Source organism: Babylonia areolata, chromosome 24, assembly GCF_041734735.1.
Source record: "Babylonia areolata isolate BAREFJ2019XMU chromosome 24, ASM4173473v1, whole genome shotgun sequence".
Lineage (NCBI taxonomy): Eukaryota > Metazoa > Mollusca > Gastropoda > Neogastropoda > Buccinidae > Babylonia > Babylonia areolata.
This window is the reverse complement of record NC_134899.1, coordinates 29,985,039-29,993,957: the sequence shown is the minus strand read 5'-3', so window position 1 is coordinate 29,993,957 and position 8,919 is coordinate 29,985,039.

The following is an 8,919-nucleotide window of genomic DNA, read 5'->3' as shown; positions in this document are numbered from 1 at the left end:
TCTGTTGTGATAAAAAGAAATACAAATACAAGTTCTTATTGTCCTTTACAGACTTAAGCTATGACTGTTGCTTTTCTTCTTCTCCTTCTTCTTCCCTCTCGACTCAAGGCTTAAGAACAAACAAGTGGACAGTTTCCCCGTTGTTCCGGTGTCGGAGAATTAGTTCCATCTGTTCCTCTCTTTGTGCCGGTAACTATCGCCTGTCTTGCTTGCAAACCTCCCGGTGATCAAAACATTCAGAAAACAGTCGTTCCTGGCTAAATGACCTCTCAACGGATCCAACGCCTTTGAGAAAACCCCGAAAACTACGCCGCGAGTTTTCGCTTCCACAAAAAAAACAAAACAAACGGTGGTAGAAACTTCTTTTTCAAGGGAACGCAAATCCCCAGCTGATTAGCTGTTAGAGAGAGAATAGTTTTCACCATTGGCTATAAAGTGCATTATTTACCAGCACTATAATCGCCCCCCCCCCCCCCCCCTTCGTTTTTTTCCCCAACCCCCCTTTTGTTTATTTTTGTTGTTCTTTTTTTTGTCCATACTGTTTCCCATTGTAGCTCTTCGTGTTAGCACTGTTCCTTTTCAGACATACTTTACTGCTTGTTTACGTTGCCAGTCGATTTCTTCACTGTCCACACTACTTCAGTAATTGTATTCTCCCAGACGTATTTACAGCGGTTTGAACGGCCTCTGTCTGCGGCAATCTGCTTTATGGATATGGGCACAGGCTGTCAATGACAAACCTGATGAACAGTGTTTGTCTCTTGACTGCTTCTGTGGAATGCTGCGTTAATCATTGAGTGGCATTGTCACCTGTGTGTGTGTGTGTGTGTGTGTGTGTGTGTGTGTGTGTGTGTGTGTGTGATTGTAGAGAGTTTGTGTGCATGTGTGTCTGTATGAGTGTGTGTGTTACTGCAGTGAGTGTGCGTGTGGGTGTGTGTGCGTGCGCGCGTGCGTGCGTGTGCGTGCCAAACTGTGTTATTGTTGTGTGTGCATGCTTTATCGAGGTATGTGTGCGTGTGTGTGTGTTATTGTAGAGAGTTTGTGTGCGTGTGCATGTGTGTGTGTGTGTGTGTGTGTGTGTGTGTGTGTGTGTGTGTGTGTGTTTTATTGCCGTGAGTGTGCATGTGCGTGTGTGTGCGGGCGTGCGCGCGTGTGTGTGCGTGTGTGTTTGTGTATGTGTGTGCGAATGTGTGTTATTGTTGTGTGTGCGTGCTTTATCGTGGTATGTGTGCGTGTGTGTGCGTGCGTTGTGTGTGTGTGTGTGTGTGTGTGTGTGTGTGTGTGTGTGTGTGTGTGTGTGTGTGTGTGTGTGTGTGTGTGTTGTAAAACAATTAAACAATTATCGTCATCATCATTATTGATGTTGTCATTATGATCATTATCATTTATGCCACTGCGAAAGTACCTGAAAAGACCATTTGGGAGTAGCAAATATGTAACAAGAAAGCTTCAATGTTTGTTAAAAAAAAAACAAGCTTGAAACAGTTTCCAGGGTAGAAGATGAATCAATATATTCTTTTGATAGGCATATGGAGTCCGGTCAAGAAAATACCCATTCATGCAAACATACACACACACACACACACACGCACGCACACACACACACACACACACACACACACACACACACACACACACACACACACGCACACACACACACACGCACACACACACACACACGCACGCACACGCACGCACACACACACGCGCGCGCGTGCGCGCACACACACACACGCACACACACACACGCAAACACACACACACGCAAACACACACACACACACAAGCACACACACACACACACACACACACACACACACTTGGGAATTGATACGGATCGAGTTTCCCCTGACAAATGTGCGCAATGTAAAATCATGGACGGGCTGTCACGCCACATGGAATGCAGTATTGATAAAGCGCAGAGTAAATGTCGGTCATCAACACCAGTCACAACGCGTGTACACTAATCGTCCGCAAGCATGCATACTCCCTGGCTCACTAAGTGTGAGGGACAGGGGGAGGGGTGCTGGGGGTGTGGTGTGTGGGTGGGGATGGTTTCAGTTGCCAGGCACAGTGCAAACAAAACAATACAAACAACAACAACAACAACAGCAGCAGCAGCAGCAGCAACAACAAAAACGAAAAAGCTAGGCAAACGGCGAAGTCAATGCTTATACGAACTGACACGTTTTAAGGGTATAAAAATCAAAATGGAACATCAGGTTGGAAGAAATCATATTGCGAGGCCAACGTTCTTTGGCGAGGAGAATTAAAGGAATGCATTCCGCCGTTTTGGTATGTATCACCATTTTCGTATTCATTTTTGGAGCGATAGATAGCTGTTTTTGGTATGTGTCACCTTTTTGGCATTCATTTTTGGAGTGATAGATATCTGTTTTGGTATGTCACCATTTTTGGGGGGTATTTATTTTTGGAGCGATAGATAGCCGTTTTGGTATGTGTCACCATTTTGGTATTTATTTTTGGAGCGATAGACAGCCGTTTTGGTATGTGTCACCATTTTGGTATTTATTTTTGGAGCGATAGATAGCCGTTTTGGTATGTGTCACCATTTTGGCATTCATTTTTGGAGCGATATATAGTCGTTTTGGTATGTATCACCATTTTGGCATTCATTTTTGGAGCGATATATAGTCGTTTTGGTATTATCACCATTTTGGCATTCATTTTTGGAGCGATATATAGCCGTTTTGGTGTGTGTCACCATTTTGGCATTCATTTTTGGAGCGATAGATAACCGTTTTGGTATGTGTCACCATTTTGGTATTCATTTTTGGAGCGGTAGATAGCCGTTTTGGTATGTGTCACCATTTTGGTATTTATTTTTGGAGCGATAGATAGCCGTTTTGGTATGTGTCACCATTTTGGTATTTATTTTGATATCCGTTTTGGTATATCACCATTTTTGGGGGGTATTTATTTTTGGAGCGATAGATAGCCGTTTTAGTATGTATCACCATTTTGGTATTTATTTTTGGAGCGATAGATAGCCGTTTTGGTATGTGTCACCATTTTGGCATTCATTTTTGGAGCGATAGATAACCGTTTTGGTATGTGTCACCATTTTGGTATTCATTTTTGGAGCGGTAGATAGCCGTTTTGGTATGTGTCACCATTTTGGTATTTATTTTTGGAGCGATAGATAGCCGTTTTGGTATGTGTCACCATTTTGGTATTTATTTTGATATCCGTTTTGGTATATCACCATTTTGGGGGGGTATTTATTTTTGGAGCGATAGATAGCCGTTTTAGTATGTGTCACCATTTTGGTATTTATTTTTGGAGCGATAGGTAGCCGTTTTGGTATGTGTCACCATTTTGGTATTCATTATGGAGCGAGATAGATAGCCGTTTAGGTATGTATCACCATTTTGGTATTTATTTTTGGAGCGATAGATAGCCGTTTAGGTATGTGTCACCATTTTGGCATTCATTTTTGGAGCGATAGATAGTCTTTTTGGTATGTGTCACCATTTTGGCATTCATTTTTGGAGCGATAGATAGTCTTTTTGGTATGTGTCACCATTTTGGCATTCATTTTTGGAGCGATAGATAGCCGTTTTGGTATGTGTCATCATTTTGGTATTCATTTTTGGAGCGATAGACAGCCGTTTTGGTATGTGTCACCATTTTGGTATTCATTATGGAGCGATAGACAGCCGTTTTGGTATGTGTCACCATTTTGGTATTCATTATGGAGCGATAGATAGCCGTTTTGGTATGGATACCAAGAGTGCGCGGTGATATCACTTACCGTTTCGATTCTCGGGTTCCTACGTCGGCATTTAAATGTTTTATTATTATTATTATTATTTTTTAATGTGGCGCGAAGAACTGAGCACTGTCAAACACTTTATCTTGGCACCAAACTCGCCTCTGGGGAAGGGCAGGTTAAACAATCGACAACGAAATATTATGACTTGCACCCCATCACCCGCTTGGGTCTTTTTTTTTTTTTTTTTTTTTTTTTTTTGCGACACATTGAACAGATGACAGATCGTTTCCTGTCAAGTTAATGAAATCATAAAATCCTCCAGTCATCATACACATTATCAGATCATCATTATTATCGATTTTTTTTTTCACCCAAAAGATAACATGGCAGGTCGGTAGTACGTTTCCTTTTTCGCTATTCTCCTCCTCCAACTACTACCACTTCTGATAATGATGATGATAATGATAACAACAACAACAACGATAATAATAATACTAATAATGATAATTAGAAGAGGAAGAAGAACTGACTGATTGATTGATATGGATACTTATATAGCGCTTGTCCTCGGTCGGAGACCAAGCTCTAAGCGCTTCACAAAAGCGGGGTCATTCACACAACAGGCTGCGTACCTGGATAGAGCCGACTGACGGCTGCCATTAGGCGCTCATCATTCGTTTCCTGTGTCATTCAATCAGATTTCAGGCACGCACACATACACACTCAGACAATTTTACGTGTATGGCCGTTTAGTTTATTTACCCTGCCATGTAGGCAGCCTTACTCCGTTTTCGGGGGTGTGCATGCTGAGTATGTTCTTGTTTCCATAACCCACCGAACGCGGACATGGATTACAGGATCTTTAACGTGCGTATTTGATCTTCTGCGTGCGGGGTTCAGACACTGGCAGGTCTGCACATATGTTGACCTGGGAGATCAGAAAAATTTCCACCCTTAACCCACCAAGCGCCACCGAGATTCGAACCCAGGACCCTCAGATTGAAAGTCCAACGCTTTCACCATTCGGCTATTGCACCCGCCAAGGAGAAGAAGAAATAGTAGAAGAAGAAATAGAAGAACAACAATAATGATCATGATGATAAATTCAAATAACAATAATAACAACAACAACAACAGCAGCAGCAACAACAGCAGCAGCAGCAGCAGCAACATCAACAGCAATAACGATAATGAAGATGTAAAAGTAGTAGTGATAGAAGTAGCGGTGGTAGTGGTAGTAGTTACTCTCGTTGTTGTAGCATTATCTATTCATTTATCGATTTCAATTTATTTGCTCTTCTTAGAAGCGAGAATGACATACACAGAAACTTGACAACACATAAGTTAAAAACAAACAAACAAACAAAAAAACAAAACAAAACCGAAAACGAAAACGAAAACCAACGAAACGAACCAGACGAAGAGAACAGAAGAGGTTTCGTCTCTTTTTTCCTTGAAATTGCCGAGCTGTGTGTCCGTATAATGCCCTGAGGTAGGCGTCAAAAAATGGGACCTAAGCAAAGATTGGAAAGCCTACAGCATAGGCAATGTCTTCAATTGTCAGTAATGTCAGTTCGTCATCCATCTCTTCCTCCTCTACTTCCTCCTCCCCCTCCACCTCGTTCTCCAGCTTTTGCTAAGTATTTGGGGAGAAAAGGAGAACACACACACACACACACACACACACACACACACACACACCCAAATGAACAGAAAAAAACCCAGACACACGACCAAACGCAGAGACACACAGACACGGACACCCACAGACACACATACAGACACACAGAGACAGATAGAGACAGACATACACACAGAAGCACAGAAGCATACACACACACAGACACACACACACACACACACACACACACACACACACACACACACACACACACGCCCGCGCGCGCGCCAACGAAAGATTGTGGACCCCAGCTTTCCACATCTGTATTCACGATCGATCAACATGTCATTGGAACATCAATATTCCCTGCACCAGCTCCAAACTGGGACACCGTCTGCATTTTCTCCTGTTATTGGTTATAGATAATAATCAGCTAAATACAATAAACATCCACATCCTCTGCATGCTATGCGTTTCGCAGGCTATTTTCCTCCCCTTATCCGTATTCTTGTCAATGTGTTAAGAATTAATCTTCAATCTATATTTGATTTCCCACCTGTATTTTCTTATCATATATCTATATAATTACAATAAAAAAAAGAAGAACAAATCTTGCACATGCATCAACTATCTAAAAAAAACCAAAAAAACCCCAAAACCCCCATCTCATCTGACTTTGTTTCTGGGCCCAAAGGTTAGAAGCTCTTAGGATCCTACACGCCTTGGTATGAAATATATTCGTGAATGAACAGATGAATGAATGAATGAAAATATTCAGTCCTACACAAGTATAAACACCTACATGGCTACACACCTTCACAAAAGTTCATACTTTCGCATGCTTACTGTCCTTCATATGCCAACAGACCTTCGCAAGCCCCATGAGCTTTCACAAACATACAAACCATCGCGAGCATGCAAATCTTCACAAGCCTTCGAAAGCCAGTGATCCCTTTCTCAAAGTCTGCACGAACATGCATTCAGACTCCCTCGAGCCTACTAGCCTTTACAAAGCCTACAAACAAAAATCACAAAGCCTCCGAACAAGCCATTACAGAGCCTGCATACAAGCCTTTGCAAAGCCTACACATAAACCTTCAGAAGCCTACAAACGAGCCTTCAGAAGCCTACAGGAGATGCTGGCCAGTTGTGTTCGAATGTCACGATGTCCGGAGTGTACAGACTGGAAGTTATTATTATCATAATCATTATCATATATTCATAGCTCCTATCCTTGGTCGGAAATCAAACTTTGCAAATACGGAGTCATTTGCGCGTAACAAAACAGGCTGCCTGCCTTGGTAAAGGCGAACTGACAGATGAGTGCCTTTAGTCGCTCATCATTCGTTTCCCGCCTAACTCAGTAGGACTTCAGTAACGCTCACATACACACATATGTACTGGATCTGGCTACAATTCTCTTGTTATAGTGGTTTGGGTTCTTTTTTCACGTGCGCCATGTGCATGCTGCCCCCAGCACGGGACCTCGGTGCATCGTCTCTCCCGATTGAATAGCGCCCTCCCTCCCTCCCTCCCTCTCTCTCTCTGTGTGTGTGAGAGAGAGAGAGGGTGTGACAGAAAAAGAAACAGAGACTTTAACACACACACACACACACACACACACACACACACACACACATACACACACACACACACACGTACACACAAAGAACACTTGTTATTACATGCAATGTGTGGATGAATGTATGAAACGGTGTATATGATATTTTTACATTTGTGTCTTCGTTATATTCGTAAAAGCTGTTGTTGACTTTTACAGTGATGGTCTCCATGTTGTTTACTTGTCTATGTTGTGATAATGCATCTGACCAAATTTCTCTAGTTGGAGATAATAAAGTTATTCTTATCTGAGAGAGAGAGAGAGAGAGAGAGAGAGAGAGAGAGAGAGAGAGAGAGAGAGAAAGAGACAGAGAAAGAGATAGACGGATAAAGGTACAGAGACTGAGGCAGACAAAGACCAGGAGTTTCGTTCGTTTATTTATTTTTAGTCCGTTCATCTAAGATGATGATATTAGACTGAAAGAGCAGGAGTGAAAGGCAGATAGACGGATAATGGTACAGAAACTGTGACAGAGACCAAGAGAGAAAGACAGAGACAGACAGACGGATAAAGGTTTACAGAGACTGAGACAGACATAGACGAAGAGAGAAAGAGAGAGATAAAGGTACAGAAACTGAGACAGAGACCGAGAGAGAAAGACAGAGACAGTCAAGGTCTTAGTGGAGGGAGTGGCTTCTGTCGAACGTGAGATTCGACCCCCTACCCTCAGATTCTCTCTCGCTTGGGAAGCGAATGTGATACCGCGGGGCCAGGCTAGCACTGCTTCGCAAGGTCTTTGTGGAGGGGGGGGAAGACAGTTGTGGTGAGTGTGGAGATTCTTCTTCTTCTTCGTGGGCTGCAACTCCCACGTTTACTCGTATGTACACGAGCAGGCTTTTACGTGCATGACCGTTTTTACCCCGCCATGTAGGCAGCCATACTCCGTTTTCGGGAATGTGCATGCTGGGTATGTTCTTGTTTCCATAACCCACGGAACGCTGACATGGATTTCAGGATCTTTAACGTGCGTATTTGAAATTCTGCTGGCGTATACACACGAAGGGGGTTCAAGCACTAGCAGGTCTGCACATATGTTGACCTAGGAGATCGGAAAAAATCTACACCCTTCACCCACCAGGCGCCGTTACCGAGGTTCGAACCCGGGACCCTCAGATTGAAAGTCCAAAGTTTTAACCACTCGGCTAATGCGCCCGTCTGTGTGGAGATTCGATCTCGTACTCTTAACGCGACACCACTGAGCCAGCCCTCTCCGGTGTGGAGCCGTGTGCACTGCCTAGCCACGCGACTGTCTGATGTTGGAGTGGGTGCGACATTGATTTTCTTTTAATATTTTTATCCGCTGACCTCTATGGAACGGACGGACGGTCTTTGGCGAAGAGAGAGAGAGAGAGAAAAAAAAGAAGAAGTAGGTTTAGGTGCTGTCTGACTGACTGTCTGTATAGTCTGTGTGTCTGTCTCTCCGTTTGTCGGTGTGTGTGTGTGTGTGTGTGTGTGTGTGTGTGTGTGTGTGTGTGTGTGTGTGTGTGTGTGTGTGTGTGTTTCTCATTCTCTCGCTTGTCTGTCTTTCTGTCTCTGTGTGTCTGTCTGCCTCTCTCTCTCTGTCTATCTCACTGTGTCTGTCTGTCTGTCCGTGTCTCTGCATGTTTTCTATCTCTCATTATTTTCTCTCTGTGTATGCAGCTGCTTCTCTTTTTTCTTCTTCTCCTCAATGATCATTGATTATTTTTTTAATATTCGCGAGTGGCTATGGCAACCATTTAATCCTATCTGCCTCTCCTCTGTCTCTCTCGTTTTTACAGTGTGTGTGTGTGTGTGTGTGTGTGTGTGTGTGTGTACGCGCGCGCGCGGGCGCGCGTGTGTGTGTATGTGTGTGTGTGTGTGTGTGTGTGTGTGTGTGTGTGTGTGTGTGTGTGTGAGAGAGAGAGAGAGAGAGAGAGAGAGAGAGAGAGAGAAATGACAATGACAATGACAAATGTTTTA